Raw genomic sequence first — 22,964 nt, 5'->3', positions numbered from 1 at the left:
TCCTGCCTCAGCCTCCCAGAGTGCCGGGATTACAGCCACCCCACGTTCACTATCTTGCTTCTAACAAATAAGATGCAAGTGACAGTATGTGACTTCCAAGACTAGGTCATAAAAGGCATTTCAGCTTTCCCTGCTGTTTTAGGATACCTTGTTATAGAAGCAGCCAGCTGCCATTTCATGAGGATGCTCAAGCAGCGATGTGGGGAGAGAGGTCCATGTGGTAAGGAACTGAGGCCTCCTGCCAACAAGGAAACAACTCAGGTGAGTGACCCATTATGCAAGTGGGTTCTTTAGCCCCGGTCAAACCTTTAGATGACTGAGACTCAGACCAATGTCTTGCCCACAATCTCATGAAATGCCCTGAGACAGAACCACTCAGTTAAGCAGCTCCTGGAGTCCTGACCCACAAAATTTATGTGAGATGCTACTATTGTTATTTTAAGCCACTACATTTTTTGACTAATCTATTTTGTGGCAATAGTTAACAAATACAGGTACAGTCAGACAAGTCTAGCTTACGTTCCTGCCTCCTCCATCCCCCCAAAGGTAACCAATTTTTTACTTGCAAGGTTGTCCTTCCCCTGCTTTTTACTTTAAATATAAACAAATATGTAAATATTTCCATTATCCACCCTTTCTTAGACAAAAGAGTACCTTATGTTCACTCTTCTGAGACTTGCAGTTTTCAATTAATAATATTTACTAGAAATCATTTCCAAGCAAAATGTAGAGCTGGTCTGCATTCTTTTCAAGAGTTGCTTAGTATTCCATTCTGTGGATGAGCCACAGATTATCCAACCAATCCCCTATTTGTGTTGTGCAATGCTAGGCTTTAGAATTGCAAATAGTGCTGCAATGCATATGTTTTTTCACGGTTTTCCCAGTCTATCTTCAGAATAGGTTCTTATGTCCATTCCTTTTTGAATTGTTTCCTATTGCCTAGGCTGTCATGAATCTCGTTTCACCTTTCTTACTTCAGAGTCTATTTCAGAGAACGTAGGACTTATTTGCCTTTATTTTGTATTATTCTGAGTTTCCCACGTGTACCTTAGTTCTGTACTTATGAGATTGTGCCGTGGTTGCCCGTTTAAAGCAGCTATAGCTCTGACCTACTGCTGTCAGGATACTGGGTTTAATGCTGAGCTTGTGGGGATTAAAAAATATCTAAACTAGAAAAGGAGGGGGTGGCAAGCAGAGGGGATAATAATAAGCCAAAATTTTTCAGCAGGTATCCCAAACATGAAACAACTCTTCTTGCAAAAGAGAGAAAAATGTAATTCTCTCCATCCCTCTCAGGATGACAAGAAAGACAATGCTGCTGTCAGCCAAAATCTAAGATATGGAATAAAGGGTACTCAGGTTATAGAGAGAGAATTCATTCCTAGGTTAGCCAGCAAAGCAGGCAGCAAACATCTTGCCAAGCACATTGGCTGAAAGTATAGCCTTTGCAGAGAAAGATTATATTTAAAGCAGTGTTGCTATGAGGTCACTACATATTATGCTACTGGTAAAGAATACTGACAAGCACATGGTAGCAATAGATCCTCAGAAAACCCCTGCTCACTGATTAGCTTCAAATTTTCATCACAATTATATTCTTTTTTTTTTTTTTTTTTTTTTGAGACGGAGTCTCGCTGTGTCGCCCAGGCTGGAGTACAGTGGCCGGATCTCAGCTCACCGCAAGCCCCACCTCCCGGGTTTACGCCATTCTCCTGCCTCAGCCTCCCGAGTAGCTGGGACTACAGGCGCCCGCCACCTCGCCCAGCTAGTTTTTTGTATTTTTTAGTAGAGACGGGGTTTCACCGTGTTAGCCAGGATGGTCTCGATCTCCTGACCTCGTGATCCGCCCGTCTCGGCCTCCCAAAGTGCTGGGATTACAGGCTTGAGCCACCGCGCCTGGCCCACAATTATATTCTTTCTCTTCTGTTTTCAGGTGAATTAAACGTCAGTGCATATGAGCCTTTATTTTTACAGTAGACGAAATCCTTATAAAGTTGCATATAAATCTACTTTTTATTATCAATGATAAAGTTTTTTTTTTTTTTCCCTCTGAAACATGATCTCAGCTGTGTCACCCAGGCTGGAGTGCAGTGGTGTTACCATAGCTCACTGCAGCCTCAACTTCCTGGGCTCAAGCAATCCTTCCAAGAACCTGGACTACAGGTGTGCACCACCACACCCAGCTAATTTTTCTATTTTTGTAGAGACAGGGTCTCACTATGTTGCCAGGGCTGGTCTCAAACTCCTGGCCTCAAGCAATCCTCCCACCTTGGCCTCCCAAAATGCTAGGATAACAGGCATAAACCTCTGCTCCTGGCCAACAATCTACTTTTATACACACAATGTGCAAGTCACTGAAGATGCAAGTGCATGTCCGTAATAGACACAATTTCTGAATTTTAGAAATTGATTATTTAGTTGGGGAAATCAGGTACAAACCCAAACATGAAAGAAATCACTAAAGGATTTGAGTAAGGAGCTCACTTGGGGTGCCACCTGCTGGAAATATCATTCAGAGGCTGGAAGAGCAAGTTGAACCCAGGATTTTGATGATAGATAAATGGAGAAAAGGAAGGAAGGTTTTTGGCAGGAGTGGTGTGAGCTAAATTGGGAAACTGGTAATTTGCCATATTGTTAGATTAACTGCGATGAGAGAGGGGAGTATATCCCATCTGAAAAGAGGAGTTTTCAGCTGGAGAGGAAGAGGGTGGCATGGGAGGAAGAGGGAACGGCAGGAGTGTGTAAGGTTGGAGGCAGGCAAGCTGAATCAATGTCTGTAAATAGAATGGCATTTTTCACACTTCAGATTGGGAGTCCAATGACAACTGATCACTTCAGAGCAGTTTCATCTTCATTTCTAATTAAAGTTTAATTCTACTTCAGCCTCAAGTGTCTGTCACCATTCAACTTCAGTACCTACGTGTAAATACTGACAAAGAGTTGGCTTTCTATTCTTGTTAATCCTTTTTAGAAAAGTGAGGAAATATAAGTGAGGAAATTTAAGCATTATAGTTTATGCTTAAAAGATAAACTAATGGCTGGTTAATTGGTTTCTGGCAAATTTCAGTCTTGCATGAGTAGGATTGCTCCAAGTGGGGCACGCCTGTATTTCCTCTGTGTTTCCTCTGTGTGTGCATAATTTATTCTAAGGAGCTCTAGGGTTTTTGTTTGTTTGTTTTTTGTTTTTTTTTAACTTTCCTTCACAATCGGGAAACATCCCCAGCCCCAAGAAACAGGAGAATACCTGTAACTGCGATGCATCCCTCTGTAATAGACTGGCGAAAGATAGCTCCCTTTTGCCCCGGGTTGCTTTTTATTTCTTTTCAGGAATGTGGGAGGGATGGAAACATCAGGGAGAAAAAACTTTTCCTCTACCCTTATGTTCAGTAACTAGAGGCCTGCAAATTGAACAACAGATTAACAGGAGAAAAGGCACACAATGTTTACTAATATTTACATGTATGGGAGTTACTAGAAAAGAAATGAAGCTGAAAGTAGTTAGAAGCCAGGCGCTATGGCTTGTGCCTGTAGTCCCAGCTACTCTGTAGGCTGAAGTGGAAGGACCTCTTGAACCCAGGAGTTCAAGTCCAGAAAGAAAGAAGAGAGAGAGAGAGAAGAAAGGAAAGAAGGAAAGGAAGGAAGGAAGGAAGGAAGGAAGGAAGGAAGGAAGGAAGGAAGGAAGGAAGGAAGGAAGGAAGGAAGGAAGGAAAAGAAAGAGAAAGAGAGGAAGGAGGGAGGGAGGGAAAGAGTGGTTAGATTCTGGGGCTTATATACCATTTTAAACAAAGAAAAGGAAGTTTGAGTTTCAAGGGATGTGAAATCATGAGTAAGTGACTAAGAATATGTGGGAGAACTAATGGAAGATGAGAGTTATTTTAGTAAAGTTTTTGTATGCAGACTTCTCTCAGTGCCGACTCTCCATCTCTGTGATAAGAGTCACTCTCCTCTTCCTGGTGCCAGGAGAAGGGGACACCATCATTAGGGAAATTTATGCCACCTTCTCAAAGATAAATTTACGCCCTGCTCTTAGATGGATAGGAGAAGGGCAGGAAACTCTTGTGCATCTGTTGATTCTCAATTGCCTTTGGCTCAAAATAACCCTCCAAAAGTGGCATATTTGGGGGTGGCATATCCTGATCCTCTTCAGAAAGTAACATGTATTGCATACCTTTTTCAAGAGCTGGGGTTTTGTTTTTTTTTTTTTTTTTCATGCACCACCTCATTTTATTATTACAGCAATCCACGGAGTTGTATTAGTCCCAATTTACAGGTAAAGAAAACGGAGACCCACAGAAGTGAAATCGCTTGCTTAAGATAACAAGCGAAGGCCAGGCACGGTGGCTCACGTCTATAATCCAAGCACTTTGGGAGGGCGAAGTGGGCAGATCACAAGGTCAGGAGTTTGAGACCAGCCTAGCCAACATGATGAACCCCATCTCTACTGAAAATACAAAAATTAGCCAGGCGTGGTGGCACAAGCCTGTAATCCCAGATATTTGGGAGGCTGGGCAAGAGAATTGCTTGAACTTGGGAGGCGGAGGTTGCGGTGAGCTGAGATCGTGCCATAGCACTCCAGCCTGGCCGACAGAGCAAGACTCCATCTTGAAGGGGGGAAAAGATTACAAGCAAATAGGAGGCAAGACCAGCAACAAACACACTTCAGCCTGATTTTAAAACCGAAGTTCTTTCCTCCATGCCACAGCACCATTCTCCCCTTGGAGGGGGAGTTGTAGATTTGCAGGCAGGAAGAGAGAGACCACAATGTTTGAAGAGAGAGGGAGTGATAAATAAATGTTACCTACTAGTCAGGGGAAGAATGATGACATAGTGCTGTTACAGCTCAGCTCTGCACTGGCCTTCAGTTGCAAAGGTTGGTTGGTGCTGGGAGATGAGGGTTTTTCCCGCATGGGGTTATTTGTTGTAGAGAATTTGTGAACCATATCACTAAATCACAATTGCTGCTCATGCTGTGAAGCTTTGCTGCCTGGAATGAGCCCGTGCCCTCAACTCCTTCTTCAAGACTCTGCGCAGACATCCACTCTCCTCTGAATCCTCTCTTGGTGCTTTTCACATGGAGTCTACTCCGTCTACCTGCAACATTTGGGAAAGGATTCAGGTGTCAATTCTAAAAAATAAGCCATCTTACCAATCACAAACCTACGTAGCCTCCCGAGCCCTCTGCTAAAGATTCCTGACCTTTTCTTGGTGGTTTACTTTTCGACAAACTGAGTGGGTCCGACATGGATGAATGTCTGGAAGTCCTTTCCCTTCTCTATTCTTTTCTCTATTTCTCTTCTCTACACCCCCACGTTCTTCCCTGTCTTGACCACCTCTCTGTTTTCTCTGCCAAGACCCCAACTCTATCCTAGAAGCTAAAAGTGAGTCTCATGAAGGCGATTGTCCTTACCATGCTGGGGTGGTGGCCGTGTGGCTGTGGTGGTCTCTGTGCCTGCTCTTGGTAGGGCAGCCTCTACAATGGTGTCTGCCCAGCTGGAGGCCCTTGGTAAGGATGCGCTGAATGATAAACCCAGGGACTATCCCTGGGGCCATTCATATTCTCTAGATTGGAAAATGCGCTAGACTTATCAAGATCTCTTACTGTTTTGTGTTTGGGTATTTTTGTTGTTCTTCTTGTTACTCACAATATTTCTGACCTCTTAAGACACCTTTAAAATGTCATTGCAGAGGGCATGTATAGTTTTGCTCACACAATGGCATTTACTGCCCCTTTGTGTTTTCACAATGTTCAGGTTTTCTTCAGGGAACAGGGAACCTATGTACTCCAGTCTCAGCCCCTGGGCTTTGGCCAGAGCTTTGTTAAAGAACAATATTCCCTTGGCTGGAGCCCTTACCATGCACTGCTCACCCACATGTTAGCCTAGAAGCCCTCTTCCATGCCAGTTCTTTCTTTTCTTTTCTTTTCTTTTAAGTTTTGGGATATCTGTGGAGAATGTGCAGGTTTGTTACATAGGTATACATGTGCCATGGTGGTTTGCTGCACCCATCCACCCGTCATCTAGGTTTTAAGCCCTGCATGCATTAGGTATTTGTCCTAATGCTCTCTCTCCCCTTGCCCGCAACCCCCCAACAGGCCCTGGTATGTGATGTTCCCCTCCCTGTATCCATGTGTTCTCATTGTTCGACTCCCACTTATGAGTGAGAATATGCAGTGTTTGGTTTTCTGTTCCTGTGTTAGTTTGCTGAAAATGATGCCTTCCAGCTTCATCCATGTCCCTGCAAAGGACATGAACTCATTCTTGTTTATGGCTGCATAGTATTCCATGGTGTATATGTGCCCCATTTTCTTTATCCAGTCTATCATTGATGGGCATTTGGGTTGGTTCCAAGTCTTTGCTATTGTGAATAGTGCTGCAGTAAACATATGTGTGCATGTGTCTTTATAGTAGAATGATTTATAATCTTTTGGGTATATACCCAGTAATGGGATTGCTGGGTCAAATGGTATTTCTGGTTCTAGATCCTTGAGGAAGTCTTCAACAATGGTTGAACGAATTTACACTCCCACCAACAGTGTAAAAGCATTCCTATTTCTCCACAGCCTCGCCAGCATCTGTTGTTTCCTCAGTTTTTAATGATCGCCATTCCAATTGGAGTGAGATGGTATCTCACTGCTGGAACCAAGAGGCGGCCCAGGGGTGACTGCAGGGAGTAGGATGGAGCTCCAATGTGTGGCTACGCTGCCCTCACAGGCAGGTCAGAGCCAGAAGTGAAAAGGGAAGGGAGAAGGCTGTAGGCTGGGGCGTAAGGAGCCAAAAGCCAGCTCTCCCCACAACCCATGTTCTTTTTTTTTTGAGACAGAGTCTCGCTGTCACCCAGTCTGGAGTGCAGTGATGCGGTCTTAGCTCTCAGCAACTTCTGCCTAACCGGCTCAAGTGGTTCTCATGCCTCAGCCTCCCAAGTAGCTGTAATTACAGGTGTGTGCCACCATGTCCAGCTAATTTTTGTATTTCTAGTAGAGACAGGGTTTCACCATGTTGACCAGGTTGGTCGTGAAGTCCTGGCCTCAAGTGATCTCAGCCTCTCAAAGTGCTGGGATTATGGGAGTGAGCCACCACACCTGGCCATGCCCCATGTTCTGACACGCAACTCCAAGGGGTCCGATAATTCTCATTATAAACTGGGCCTTCTAGGTCGTTATACAGATCTATGTGTTAAAGTAGAAGAAGAGGACATATTTAATGAACAATTTGTTTTCCGGTTCAGAACTTGAAATATTCAGAGGTAAGTGGGCTTCCAGATGGAGTCTTGCCTCAGGCCACGATGTTAGGGGTGGGCCTATTCCGTGTGAATCCGCTTCTCATAGAGCTCATGGAGTACCCCTCATGGAGTCCTCCCTGGTCAGGCACTGCTCTGAGCACTTTACACATATTCTTACCTTGTCTTCATAACAGTAAAATAAGACAGAAATCTCCAGGTCCCACATGAAAGTTGTGATCAGAAGTTGTGCGAGAGTGGGATTTTTCTCATGTCCCTTATCCTGCAAGAAGACTGGTCTATAAAAAAGGTAACTCTGTCTTGTGACTCTAAATATCCTTTAAAAATACCAAATAAACCCAGGAGTTTGAGACCAGCCTGGGCAAAATAGGGGAGACCCCATCTCTACAAAAAAGTTAAAAAATTAGGCGGGCATGGTGGCACACACCTGTGGTCCCAGCTACTCAGGAGGCTGAGATGGGAGGATCGCTTGAGCCTCGGAGGTCAAGGCTGCAGTGGGTTGTGACTGTGACTCTGCACTCCAGCCTGGGCAACAGAGTGAGACCCTGTATCAAAAAAAAAAAAAAAAAAAGCCCATTAGGAGAACTGTAGTCATATCAAGATTTTTGGACAATCCCACTACATTATTTTCCTATCCTGCTGAAATGAAAACAGTCAGGACAACTATTAAGCTACCCTGATAGGAGGAGCTGAACCAACCTGGATGCCACCCTTGAGAAGGATGGCAGGAACTCAGGTCTCCTCCCATGGATCTAAGGCAGGGGCCCTGCTGCCTGACACTACAGTGAGACGCAGTGTGCCCTGTGTTTTCTGTGGGACTATTCTTTCTAAAACGATCTCATTTAATCTCATATCATCTTGAGATCAGAAAGTTCAGGGACTCTTTGCTCATGCTACAGAAAAGAAAATGGACTCAAGGAGTACTCAAATGTACTGCCCAGGAAATTTGAATCTGTTGCTGATAAAACCAGGCCTGGCTTCCAGGTAACGCTCTTGTTCCCAAGTTATCACCCTCGTCTAATAGAAAATCCTAGCCCAATTGCCCACCTTAGGTGAGAGATAATAATTTTGCCTTTGGGGAGGCCTTAATTTTTTCTAAATGTACTGAATTAAAATGCCTTTGTCCTTTTCTTCAGGTATGTATCAAAAAGGCAGGCCGGGCCCAGTGGCTCATTTCTGTAATCCCAGCACTTTGGGAGGCCAAGGAGGAAAGGTCACTTGAGCCCAGGAATTTGAGACCAGCCTGGGCAACATAGCGAGATTCCAACTCTACTAAAATTAAAAATAAAAAATATTAACTGGGTTTGGTGACGCATGCTTGCAGTCCCAGCTACTTGGGAGGCCAAGGCGGGTAGATCGCTTGAGCCCAAGACTTCAAGATCAACCTGGTCAACATAGTGAGACACCCATCTCTACAAAAAAAAGAAACAAAAATTAGCCTAGTGTCTTGTGCCTGTAATCCTAGCTACTCAGGAGGCTAAGGTGGGAAATTGCTTGAACCTGAGGAGTCAAGGCTGCAGTGAGCTGTGATTGTACCACTGCACTCCGGCCTAGTCAACAGATCGAGACCCTGTCTAAAAAGAAAAAAGACAGAAAGAAAAGAAAAGAAAAGGTAGTTGCGGATGTCTAAAACAATTGCCACATCAATGCTGAAGGATAGTGTACCAGGGGATTGGGAATCAAGATGAGACAGCAAATCTAGCAGCTTCCTTCCACCAAGTTGAGTGAATAGGCTATTATCAAGAGGCAGTGAACCTAGCAAGACTATTACATAGAGGACAGAACTACCACACAATTCTTAGCCCCATTGTTTTCTTCTGCCCATGACTGTAATGAGGCATAATAACCTAATACAACTAGAACAGTGTCTTTCCCTACAAGTGCCTCTCCAATGTCTCTCTAGTGACTCAGGTGTGGTCATTATGGAGATGGAGAGAGTGAGAGTCACCAGAACTCAGCACTAGCCATGTTCCAGCTCTCATATAATTGCCTTTTTTCAGATGTAAAGTCATAAATGGAAAGAAGATAGGTGGGTGGTCTTTCCCCAGAGCCATTATCAATAACCTCTTTCCGAGGCTGGCCTGTTTTGTCCTCTTAGTTAAAAAATAGTAAGAGAAGGAGGAGGAGAGGTTGGGGGAGGGAGGATGAGCAGGAAATAGCTTGCCTTTTTTCCTCACTTAAGCTGGAATCTGGGAATTTGCCTCTGGCTTTCTCTTTCCAACCAAGCAAAACAATTTTAAAAGTGAAATCTAAAGACAGCCCAATGAATTTAGTGAAGAGTTTTCAATCTAGGCTGGGCACAGTGGTTCACACGTTTGGAGGCTGGGGTGGGAGCAATGCTTGAGTCCAGGAATTCAAGACCAATCTGGGCACCATAAGAAGACATGCATCATCCCTACAAAAAATGAAAAATTAGCCTGGCATGATGGCATACACCTGTAGTCCCAGCTACTCAGGAGACTGAGGTGGGAGAATTACCGGAGCCCAGGAGCTCAACGCTGCAGTGAGCTGTGACCATGCCAATGCACCCAGCCAAGGCAACAAAGACCCTGTCTCCAAAAAAACATTCAATCTAAATACTTTGTAGAGGCTGGAAAGAGGCATAAGATTAGATTATAATTGGAGCAAAAATAGTTTTTGTTTTGTTTCTGGGCATGTGGTTTCTTGTCACCAGATTGTGCCCAGAGTTTCTTCACCTGAGATTATCCAGACTGCATCCACCTGGCCCTCTTGCATCCCATATTTGTATTTTAATGCTCACCGTGTTGCACAGTAATTTGGTTAACATCTTAGGTCAAGTTCCCCAGGAAACAAACTCTAAGAGGGAGATTTGAATGCAGAAGGTTTATGGGGCTTGTTCTGAGAAACACCTGTAAGGGAGTGAGGGAAGCGGAATTGGGCAAGGGAGAAGCCGAACTGTTGTGTTGCAATCGAAGCCACATGGAAGCTGGAGCTGGGAAGGCTCTTCAGAGTCATCCCAAACTGGGATGGCGACTTGGGCTTCTGTAGCTCCATAGAGACGGGTCACTGGATGGGGGCTGTCTCCAGTGAGGAAGGAAGAGGTAACTTTGGGCCAGGCAGTGCCTTGAAGCCAAGAGCAATTCCTAGAGAAGGATGGAGATGTAAGCCAGAAATCAGACGGAATAAGTACCTTGGTCCTGAAGGGGGAATCTGGGTAGCCTGCCACATTACTCACTATAGCTAGGTACTTCTTCCTCCTTGCCAGAAGAATGCCATGTGGATGAGGCAGACATCTGGTATGTTTGTTTCCCAATTGTATCCTCAGTGCCTACAGCAGTACTTGGCACATAATAGGCACTCACTATACCATTGTGGAAGTCACAGTGAATGAATTAACACTTTTTACTCTACATAACTTCTTTATTGTTTTAAAATGGTGGATAATATATTCATATTACACATTTTCCCCAGAAATATTTAAACAATCATCTCCTGAGACCCAAGGACAGTCTCCTATGCAACTATATTAAAATGATCACCATTAAGAGATTTACATTGATAGAATACTATTATCCAACATAATCTGTATTCAAGTTTTTCAATTGTCCTAATAATGTAAGAAAGCTTTTTATCTTTCTTTCTTTTTAAATCCAGAATCCAGTCTAGATTTACACATTGTATTTAGTGGCCATGTCTCTTTAGTATTTCTTTCTTCTTTTTTTTTCTGGTTTTTTTTTTTTTTGTTTTTTTTGTTTTTTTTCCCCCAGGCTGGAGTGCAGTGGCAAGATCTCGGCTTACTGCAATCTCCGCCTCCAGGGTTCAAGCAATGCTCTTGCCTCAGCCTCCCAAGTAGCTGGGATTATAAGCACCCGCCATCATGCCCAGCTAATTTTCATATTTGTGTAGAGATGGGGTTTCACCATGTTGTCCAGGCTGGTCTTGAACTCCCGACCTCAGATGATTCACCCTCCTCTTTTTAGTATTTCTTACTCTGGAAAGCTCTTCAGCCTTTTAAAAAATCTGTCATGGGCCGAGCACGGTGGCTCATGCCTATAATCCCAGCACTTTGGGAGGCCGAGGTGGGTGGATCACTCGAGCCCAGGAGTTGGAAAACAGCCCGGTCAACACAGCAAAATCCCATCTCTATAAAAAAATACAAAAACTAGCAAGGCATGGTGGCCCAAGCTGTGATCTCAGCTACTCTGGAGGTTGAGGTGGGAAGATTGCTTGAGCCTGGGAGGTGGAGATTGCAGTGAGCCAAGACCTCACTAATGCACTTCAGCCTGGGCGACAGAGTGAGACTTTGTCTCAAAGAAATAAATAAAAATAAAAAATGACATGGCTTTTTTTTTTTTTTTTTGAGACAGAGTCTCTCTGTCACCCCAGGCTGTTGTGCAGAGGCACGATCTCGGCTCACTGCAACCTCTGCCTCCTGGTTCAAGCGATTCTCCCACCTCAGCCTCAGGGTAGCTGGGACCACAGGTGTGGACCACAGGTGTGAACCACAAGAACTGGTTAATTTTTGTATTTTTAATAGAGACAGGGTTTTGCCATGTTGGCCAGGTCAGTCTCGAACCCCTGCACCTCAGGTCATCTGCCCGCCTTGGCCTCCCAAAGTGCTGGAATTACAACATGAGCCACTGCACCTGGCCAACATCGGTATTCTGGAAGGGCTTGAACTAGTTGTTTTATACAGTGTCCCTCAATTTGAATTTGGCTAATTTTTTCCTCACAATGCACTCAAGTCATACTTTTTTTTTTTTTTTTTTTTTGAGATGGGGTCTTGCTGTCACCCAAGCTGTAGCTCACTGCAGCCTCAAACTCCTGGGCTCAAGTGATCCTCCTGCCTCAGCCTCCCCAGCAGCTGGGCATATAGGCATGCACCACAACACCCAGCTAATTTTTTTAAAAATTATTTTTAGGGATGGGGGTCTTGCCATATTGCCAGGGTGGTCTCAAACTTCTGGCCTCAAGCAATCTACCTGCCTCAGCCTCCCAAAGTGCTGAGATTACAAAATGAAAAATGGCAGTCCTAGACAAAATGACATTTATTTTCAGTGTGTTTTTGATCCACCTTTCAGCATCTAATTTCTTTCTTAAACACCCATATAAGCCACCTCCTCTGCCTCCAGTTGGTCCTGGAGCCCTCAGGTTCCAACTCTTTCCCTTAGTAAAACCCACTGTTACAATTTTTTAACTATAAAATAATTGTCATTTAGATGTAAATAACTACTAAGACTGAACGACCACTTTGCATTATCTTATTTTTTAATTGACAAATAATAATTGTACATATTCTTAGAGTACATAGTTCATTACGTATAACATGCAGTGATCACATCAGGGTACTTAGCATATCCATCATCTCAAACACTTATTTCTTTCTGTGGGGAACATTCAATATCCTCCTTCTAGCTATTCGAAACTATCAATTATGGCTAACTATAGTCATCCCACAGTGCTATAGAACACTAGAACTTACTCCTCCTATCCAGCTGTAATTTTCTATCCTTTAATAAGTCTCTTCCTCCCTTCCCCCAATTTGCATTTTAATGAGAACAACTCAATTCAGAAAACATTTGTGAAGTACCCCTGAAAATGTTTTATTGAGTGAGCTGGAGATGAAAAACAGAAACTCATATTATTCTCGAGGTCAAATCAAATTAGGCTCTGATCCAAATGGGTAAACCAAAGAGCTCTGTGTGTCCCACCCTGGATGCGTACTGGGCTTGAGCATGTGGGTGGGCGAGGTGGTGAGTGGGGTAAGATGCCTCGCCCTTTCTTGTGTTTTTTTGTTTGTTTTTGTTTTTTGTTTGTTTGTTTGTTTGTTTGCTTCTCTCTCTCTCTCTCTCTCTCTCTCCCCCCCGCTCCTTCTTTCTTTCCTTTGAGATGGAGTCTCGCTCTGTCGTCCGGGCTGGAGTGCAGTGGCACAATCCCTCCTCACTGCAACCTCTGCCTCCCGAGTTCAAGCAATTCTCCTGCCTCAGCCTCCTCAGTAGCTGGGATTACAGGCACCCACCACCACACCTGGATGTTTTGTAATTTTAGTAGAGACAGGGTTTCACCATGTTGACCAGGCTGGTCTAGATCTCCTGACCACAGGTGATTCACCCACCACAGCCTCCCAAAGTACTGGGATTACAGGCGTGAGCCTCCATGTCCAGCCTCCTGTGTCCTTTTTCTCTCTGGGGCAGTGAACATGAAGAGACTGGGAAGTTATCCGGGATTGTTGGGTCATCAGCTATCTCAGAGAGATAAAAAGACTCTAGTGGGCCGGGCGCGGTGGCTCACGCCTGTAATCCCTGCACTTTGGGAGGCCAAGGCGGGCGGATCACGAGGTGAGGAGATCGAGACCGTCCTGGTTAACATGGTGAAACCCTCTCTGTACTAAAACTACAAAAAATTAGCAGGGCCTGGTGGAGGGCGCCTGTATTCCCAGCTACTCGGGAGGCTGAGGCGGGAGAATGGCGTAAACCCAGGAGGCGGAGCTTGCAGTGAGCTGAGATCCGGCCACTGCACTCCAGCCTGGGTGACAGAGCCAGACTCCATCTCAAAAAAAAAAAAAAAAAAGCAAAAGCTCTAATGAACGGAATGTCAGTGAGGAGATGAGTGTTCTCATCTCAATTTTTTTTCTATTTTAAATTTATTTTTTTCCAATCACAAAAATAATTGTGGTATAAATTTCAAACAGAATAAATGAATCCTGTGGAAAGTAAAGCATACTTCTATAGGCCTCGCCCACGAGGCTGTTGACTATTTATAGCACAGAGGTGTATGCAGCCTCATTTTTCTTATGTATTTCTAATCATCTGTCGATCTATTTATCCATCTCGCTACATACATATATATGTAAATATTCATGTTTACACATTTTAAAAGGCTTTTTCTACATAGACTTATAGATTAATTGTAGATAACTGATATATAAAGTGACATGTAAGTATACATAAAAGGACAGGTTGCCTTGATAATTAAATATTTTTATTTAATTATATTTTAAATTAAATTTTAAAAATTTGTATCAGGTATTTATAGCTTAAAAAGTCAAATTGCTGTACAAGGTTTGTCATGGAAAAGAGCAGTTACCCATCCTACGCCCCTCCCCCGACTCTCCAATTCCCCCTCCCAAAGCCATTCGCTTTATGTTCTCTTAGCTATTTGTTTCCACAGTTCTAGACGACTCATTGACACTATTTTTTCTGGGTTTTCAGTCTTAGAGCTTCTCTATTTGATGTCCTACTGTGGAAAATAAGTGTTTGGTTCTTTTATGTCTCCCTACACAACACATGCATGTTCTCACACATGCTTCCTCCTGTTTGTTCTATAACAAAAATATAATTATCATCTCAGTTAGATTACAACGAAACGTTCACATTGCTATGGTTATGTAATTATTGTTCAAGTAGTTATGTAGGGCACTATAATTTCATTTCTTTTTTTTTTTTTTTTTTTTTGAGATGGAGTCTCACTGTGTCATCCAGGCTGGACTGCAGTGGTGCGATCTCGTTTCACTGCAACCTCTGCCTCCTGGGTTCAAGTGATTCTCCTGCCTCAGCCTCCCTAGTAGCTGGGACTACAGGTGCCCACCACCATGCCCAACATTTTTCTGTTTTTAGTAGAGATGAGGTTGTGCTGTGTTAGCCAGGCTGGCCTCAAACTCCTGACCTCAGGTGATCTGCCCACCTTGGCCTCCCAAAGTGCTGGGATTACAGGCATGAACCACCACGACCGGCCTCATTTCTTTTCTTGAGTAATTTTTGTTTTGCTTGGTGTCAATAATGCTTCTATTTCTTCCTTTGCATAATTTTCTAACTACCTTTGCATAATTTTCTAACTACCTTTCATTAATGCATCGCCACTGAGCCAGCAGTATAAATCTCTTCTCACTCTAGGCATTTACATCAGAAACAGTAGATTTTTTTTAAACTAACATTTGTATCTAGAACATCTTTCCATATAAGCGTGGGGATAACTTATTTTTATTATTGGACTATAATTCATTTGGTCGACTGCCAATTCATGGATATTTGGATTATTTCCAACCCTTTTTGTTGTTAAAGGAATGACAAAAGAAACACCCTCCAGTGAACATTTCTGTGAACACTCGTGGGCATTTCTGAACAACAAATTTTAGAAGTGTAATTGCTGGATGCATTTTAAGTTTCACTGCTGCCTGATATGTGCATGAGCAGCAGGTACCTGAGCTCTGTCAGATTCTGCCTGGACAGACCTGGGCCCCTGCTCTCCCAGAAACCAGATGCTGGGAAACAGCAGCCTCTTTATTCATGATGCAGATGGAGCCCTTGGGTCGTGTTTAGAGCAGAGTATTGATCCCAAGATTCTGCTCAAAGCAGTCAGCGATGTACAGCTGAAGATGAGATGGGTCCACACGGCAGGAGTTTAAAATCCTTTGTGATGAGAGAAACAATGGCACTGAGGAGGAACCAGCTGTGCTTTCCTTTCCTCTGAAGTTGGAAACAAATAGGATGATCACGTGACATCTAATGTCTGCTCTGACCATCTTCACGGGCACCAGTGAACATCCCTCTTACACAGTAAACAGTATTACACGAATAAATAGAAGAGAACAGAGACAGCAGCAACTACCAAGGCTCTGATGAAATCATGATTACATATGTCTTAAGTTCGGTGACAGCACTGAGGGGACCACTCAGAAGTGACTGTCAGTCTCGCCTCCTTGCCTGCCCAGAAATCCAATCCTCCCACGGCAGGCTCACGGGCAACCCCGGCCTGGCCTGTGCACTCCCCTGTCCACCTGGCAGCTGTCTGCTGATCCCTCATGCACCTACCATTTGGGAAGGAAAGTAGATGCAGTTACATTGTTAAAATCTGTGCTTCAAATAGGAGGGCGGGAAAGAAGCTCAAAGTCCTGGCTGAGGAAGTCATGAAGTTACAAAAAAATTTTTTTAGCATTGCATTTATTTCACTTTCTGAGTGGTCCACATACCAAGTTGGGTTAAAATACGAGGACAAAACAGAAACAAAACCACAAAGACAAAACAGAGAACCCAGCACCTAACACTTTCTTAATGTTTTGTGAACTTCCTGTCGGATCTACTTAACTCCATTAAAGAGAATTTATACATTACTCGTCCTTTTTTTTTTTTTTTTTTTTTTTTTTAAGACAGGGTCTCACTCTGTTGCCCAGGCTAAAGTTTAGTGGTGTAATCAGGGCTCACTGCAGTCTCAACCTCCTCCTGGACTCAAGCAATCTCCCACCTCAGCCTCCCAAGTAGCTGGGACTATAGGCACACACCACCACACCCAGCTAATTTTTGTATTTTTAGTGGAGACAGGGTTTTGCCATATTGCTAAGACTGGTCTTAAACTCCTAGGTTCAAACTGGTCCCAGTCTTCATGTATGCATTTTTTTAAACAGCAAGGTAATCTATCTATAACATACTTCAAACAGAAATTACCCATAATAGGTGTCATTTATTGAACATTTTCAAGAGACAAGAGTTTTATATGTATTATCTTATTTGGATGCTCACAACTCCTTGAAGTTTAAAAATTGTACTAATGACCGGGCGCGGTGACTCACACCTGTAATCCCAGCACTTTGGGAGGCCGAGGCGGGTGGATCACCTGAGGTCAGGAGTTCGAGGCCAGCCTGGTCAACATGGTGAAACCCTGTCCTACTAAAAATACAAAAATTAGCCGAGCATGGTGGCGGGTACCTCCCAGCTACTTGGCAGGCTGAAGCAGGAAAATTGCTTGAACCCGGGAGGCAGAGGTTGCAGTGAACTGAGATTGAGCCACTGCATTCCAGCCTGGGTGACAGAGTGAGACTCTGTCTCAAAAAAAAAAAAAAAAAAAAAAAAATTGCACTCATATTTTAGCCCCATTTTGTAAATGAGGAACCAAAGCCAAGAGAAGCTAAAGACATCACCCAAGGTCACAGGCTAGTAAACCACAGGATTGGAGCCCAGAATCCTGACTCCTGAGCCCATATTGCGCACTACAATAACTACTTTAATTTCTTCAAATTACCTTCCAGTCTTCATCCACATGCATGTGGGTTTTGACAGTTATATTAAAGTGTACAAAGTATTTTGTGCTCCACTCCCCCGTGCCTGTTTATCATATCAAATATGTTTCCGTGTTTCTCCCCAGTCAGTATATTTGTAATTTGCATTTTAATAGGTTCATAGTATTTCATTGAATCATCCTGGTATCATTTAGCAAGCCATTTCCTCCTGTTGCAGTTTTATATCTTCACTATTTTTGTTAGCATAGATAATACTGTAATGAACTTCTTTGGGGTCTCAGCTTTGGCTTTAAAAATATATATTTCCTTAGAATAAATTCCTAGGAGTAGGATTTGCCACACACTTTCATATTGCTTTCAAGAGTGTTGGACTAATTTACAGCACTACCAGAAGCAAATGAGTAGATACATTTCACTGTATACTCACTAAAATTAGCCTAATGGAGCACTTTCAAACAGAAATATAAAATAAATGGGGTATTATCATGATTATTGCTGCAATGAAAATTACCACCAGAAATCACATTGTCCGCAGAGCCTCTACTCCTTATTTCTTTGTAGTTTTCTTCCCTGTGGCTTCAATATCCTCATCTGATGTCACAAGTGCTATGTTTGGCTTCTTTACAGGACACCAGCAACGAGGATACAAATTGAAAAAGGCCATTGTTCGGATACTAACAGCTGGCGCTAACCTTGCTCCTTCTCCTGCCTTCCCAATTTCTATTCCCTCTTAAATTAATAAAAGACTTGGGAACATCTTGACTCTTGCCCTCACCCTAGTTCCCAAATCAGTTATCACAGCTTCCACCATCTCCCTTCCAAAGCTTACCCATCCTCTCCATTTCCAGTGTTACTGTGCCGAATCTGATCCTTGCAATCACAACCCGCACACAAATTTTACAACAGGACACCCTTCTTGCTCTGAATCAACCTACGCACAGCTCCCAGGTGAACCTTCCTAAATCACAGCCTCTGGTCATGTCATTTCTCAGCCCCAAAGTCTGTACCGGTTATCGGGAGCCTCAGGAATGGCACCCAAACCGGCGTCTACTGCGCTCCCAAATGTGCATCTTCTGCTTCCCTGCCTCGCCTGCCAGCACTTGTCTCCATACTAGTTTCCTGGAAGCCTTAATATTCCTTGAAACTTGGTCTTTACGGTCAGACACGGTATCTCTGCTGGGAGGGCCCACCACACAGAAGCTCAGGTACAGCCTTTCCCCTCCATTCATCTGCTTTGAATCCCTTAGGCTGGGGGAGCCCAGGCAAGTCTCTCACACATCTTTAAAGCCACCAAGGACACAGCCTCTCAATAGCTTCTCTGCCTTGAGCTTTGCCAACTCCCTTTCCAGATCCAGCCTCCACTCAGTTGCTAGAGTGAACTGTCTACACTGCAGACTGGGTCACAGTCCTCCCCAGCTCTCCACTGTTTCTGTAGCGTGTTATCCCAGGCTCTTCGGGAGCTGGTCCCTTTCTACCCCTGCAGGTTCGACATCCCAGAGCTCCACCCCACTGATGCTGTGTGTCCAGCCCTCTGTGCAGCCTCCCGTGCCTTCTTAGAGGTCCCTAAAGGAGACGCTTCTGTGTACCTGCCAGCCAACGTGTGCTGGCATCTGCCTCGGGGGCTTGCTCACTCCTTCACCCTCCCGGCAGGCTTCTACTTCATGGCTCAAGTCAAACGTCACCTTCTCTGGGAAGTTGTCTGAGACTATCACAGAATTAAGCATTAATGATTCCATGATGCCAGGCACTTAAGTTTGTGCGCACACTACGTAGTATTGATTTATTGGAGTCTGTCTCTCCACTGGTTATGAACTCCTCTAGGGAAGGGACCATGCTTGGTTCATCTTGGCTTTCCCAATACCTGGTATCATCTCTGGCGCAGGCTAGTTGCCTCTGGGTGAAAGCATAATCAGAGCCCCTCCTCCTCTAAATGGAATGGGCCAAATCTCCAGCCTTATAATCTCCTGGAAGAGTCTCACCATCTAGAATGGAAAGATCTAATGTGGAACAGAAGAACTCCTACCCCTGTACCTCCCTCTCCCCTGGCTCCATTAAGGAAAAGGCTGAAAAGTCCTCCAGGACCCTCTTGGCTCTGGGTAGAAAAAAAAAAAAGAGGAAAGGAAGCAGAGGCTGCCTCACAATCACTGTGGAAAGAGAGGCTTGCGGGTTTCCCCCAGGTCCACGTGTTTCCAGACTCAAGGGGGAAAGGAAGAGTAGATCACGGGCAGGAAACGATCGAGACTAGCAGGTGTTAACTGACTGTGTACTTTTAACGGCCTGTTTTTCAGTTTTGAAAAAAGGTTTAGGGACATGAAGAAAAACATATGCCAATCAAGATTTACCCCTGGGTCTGGAGAGGGGAGCCTGTGTTACCCTAATGCCTTATCCAACTTATGCCTGAACAGAACTGAGGTTCTGTAAATAATGAGGAAGAGAGTATCCTGGTTAACAAGCTGTTGTCTTTCCATTGCAAACCCACCATTGTACACTCTGCTCTATGATGCCGAGCCTGGGGCTCATTTCTCCTTTGCTAGTTACGGTCATCAGGGACACTAGTGGGAGACAGGAAAGCTAGAGGCAGGAGACGCACCGTCCGGCTCTTTTTGCTTGCTATTGCTGACAATATCGTTGCAACAATGGTTCTTCATGCAGCAGCAGCAATTTGTCCCCGTTTCGAGGGACCTTCCGCTCTCCTGAATCAGCCTCATGGTGGTTGGAGGTTCAGGTCCCAGCCTTCAGGACCCTGCTTCAGGCTCCAGAGGTAGCAGCACCAGCTGAGCAGGGACACCCTCCTCAGAGATCTGGGCCACACTCGAGGAAGCTCCTCCTCTGGGCTTCAGAGTTTAACAGCCGCAATCCCTTCTTTCTGTTCCTCCAGCCCTAGGGCTGGCAGCTGCTGCTTCCTGCAGTAACTATTTCTGTATTACTGCATTAGCCCCCTTTTGCTTTTTCAGTTCCCCAATCCCTATAACCGATGTCCCCTATTAAATTATCTTTTTTCTTTTTTTTTTTTTTGAGATGGAATTTCGTTCTTGTCACCCAGGCTGGAGTGCAATGGCTCAATCTCAGCTCATTGCAACATCCGCCTCCCAGTTTCCTGCCACAGCCTCCCAGGTAGCTGGGATTACAGGCGCCTGCCACCACGCCCAGCTAATTTTTTTTGTATTTTTAGTAGAGACGGGGTTTCACCATGTTGGTCAGGCTGGTCTCGAACTCCTGACCTCAGGTGATCCACCTGCCTCAGTCTCCCAAAATGCTGGGATTAAAGGCGTGTTAAATTATCTCTTAAAGTAATGGGCATGGTTTCTGTTTTCCTGATAGGACCCTGACTGATACAGGTGTCAGAGGGCTTCCGCTAAGGTCTGGTTCAATTGCAATTTTACAGTCACCTCTGATCACAGAAAATTATAATAATGGTTACCACTTACTGAATATCTGTGCATGTCACGCACCATGTGACAAGCTTTGAATGCATTAAGAGAGACTGGCTATACAAACCGACAGTGGCCAGGTCATATGTGACAATAAAACTCCAACCCGCCGCCTGCAACAATCAGCCTGGAAAACAAACTGCAGCCTCTTCAACAACAATCAGCCCAGAATGGCCAGGACATGGCCGATGACTGGCAGCTTCCCTCGTTTTTGCCCTTGCTTCCACCTGAGCATCAGAGAACGCCAAATATGCTCCCCAAACCAATCACAGAAGATGCCCTGCTTCCAGATGCTGGGCCCTCTTCAGCTTCCAAGTGCCAACAGCCTCCAATCAGAGCAGACCTGAAGCCTTTCCCTTTCTTCACTCTGAAGTTTTTCCATTCCCCTGCCTGCCTCTGAGTCTCTGGCAAACCAAGCAGTGGTGGCTGACTCCCTTGCTATAGCAAACTCTGTTTGTTCTCATTAGGCTGATCTTCATTTACTTCCACAATTGAGCCTATTTCCTACTACAATCCAGCAAGGCAGACATTATGATGTCCGTTTTACAGATAACAAAACTGATACTCAAAGAAACCAAATAATTCCTCCAAGTCCTGTGTACAAGCAAGTGACAGAGCCAGGATTCAAACGCAGGTGAATCCGATTCCAAACCCTGACCTGGCCCTATTATACCTCTCTCCTGGCTCTCCCCACCTACCGTTTATTGTCTCCTATTGTGATTACATCTTAACAAGGCTGTCTCCCTAATCAACCGTGCCTTTCGCAAAGTTAGAAAATGTGACTTACAAACGTTGTATTCTCAGCTCTTACTCCAGGCGTGACACACAGCTGATGCTCAGGAAATGCCTGGTTGTACCCCACCAGGCAGGTGACTGAGAAACATCTTGAGAAGGAGATAGAATCAGTTGAGTGCATGGTCTGAGATAGTCCTGAACTTTCTCATTTTCCTCCTGGGCTGTGGTGTCGATGGAGGATGCCTCGGAGAAACGTGGAAGAAGAGGCCCCTGAACATGTGTGGATGGGAGCAGTTATCAGTGGGCCCAGGGATCTGAAAGAGGCGGTAGTCAGGATTTTCTCATCCTGTATCCGCATGAGGTCACAACAAACAAAATTGTCAAGCCCAAAGATCTGTCATCACAGTTATTTGGAATTTTACAGTTACATGAACTAGATGATTTCCTTGCACCTCTTCTCCTCACACTAATAGTGAAAAAACCTGCTTGAGGACCTAAAGAAGACAGAGCTCCGAAGCCCCACCCCAATTGGCAGGAGTCAGTGCCCGCGGACCGGCAGACGCCGGGGCAGCCACTAGGTGGCACTAGCTCTGAGCTAATGTAAGCTCCGGCCTTCCCGCCCACCCTTTCCTAGGCCACCACGTTTATTCACAGAGGTAAAATAGAGACTGGAGCTGGGAGTAGTGCTGCTTTGATAATCAATCCCACAGCATGCCTTTTATGTGATTGTGACTTTTATCATTCATAGCGCATTTGTTCTGCACCAGGAACCTGAATGAGCCGTGGTTTAAGAACTGACAACTGCCTAATGTTTAGAGCAAGCTAAGCAAGGGCACCAGGGCGTTCGGAGGAATGACCTGAGCGTTCTCCCCGCCAGATGCATGTAAATGAAGCTTGCCTTTCATTAGCTTCGTTCTGCTGCCCTGGGCTTTCAAAAGTACAGGTTTTCTGAGGATCACAGTTTAATTACATAATCATACAAAAATAATATTTAATGAAACACCGAGCAAATAAAAATGACAGCAACATTTTCCAAGCTCTTACTGGCTACTGGAGGCAGCTTGGAGAGTGGGTCTTGGAATTGAACCTGGGTTTGAATCAGAGCTTTGTCTCTTCCAAATTCCTTATCTTTGGGCAAATTCTTTAATCTCTCAAAGCCTAAATTTCTTTATTAAAGTAGGGACTAAGTATGGTTCATGCCTATAATCCCAGTGTCAGAAGTGTTTGAACCAGAGCAACTCCATCTTGAATAGGGGCTGGGTAAAAAAAGGCTGAGACCTTCCCAGGAGGTTAGGCATTCTTCGTCACAGGATGAGATAGGAGGTTGGCACAAAATACATGTCATAAAGACCTTACTGATATTAAGAAAACAGGTTGTAGTAAAGAAGCCATCCGAAACCCACCAAAACCAAGATGGCCATGAGAGTGACCTCGGCTTATCCTCACTGCTCATTATATGCTAATTATCATTCATTAGCCTGCTAAAAGACCCTCCCGCCAATGCCATGACAGTTTACAGATGCCACGGCAACATCAGGAAGTTACCCTATGTAGTCTAAAAAGAGGAGGAACCCTCAGTTCCGGGAATT

The 22,964-nt window shown here is 44.5% G+C and overlaps 1 long non-coding RNA gene across 1 annotated transcript in view; it reads right to left on the bottom strand.

Annotated features, from left to right (window-relative positions):
* Positions 1 to 21,896, bottom strand: part of LOC139357615 (uncharacterized) — a 39,677-nt gene extending 17,781 nt beyond the window's left edge. Inside the window, exons 1-3 of the long non-coding RNA XR_011611149.1 lie at positions 21,428 to 21,896; positions 4,803 to 5,091; positions 148 to 238 (exon numbers count right to left, since the gene is read on the bottom strand). This is a non-coding gene — a long non-coding RNA (uncharacterized lncRNA). The remainder of the gene's footprint in view (positions 1 to 147; positions 239 to 4,802; positions 5,092 to 21,427) is intronic.
* Positions 21,897 to 22,964: the final 1,068 nt, after the last annotated feature.

Source organism: Macaca nemestrina, chromosome 12 (assembly GCF_043159975.1).
Source record: "Macaca nemestrina isolate mMacNem1 chromosome 12, mMacNem.hap1, whole genome shotgun sequence".
Classification (NCBI taxonomy): Eukaryota; Metazoa; Chordata; class Mammalia; order Primates; family Cercopithecidae; genus Macaca; species Macaca nemestrina.
This window is presented reverse-complemented; position numbering and strand designations above follow the sequence as displayed.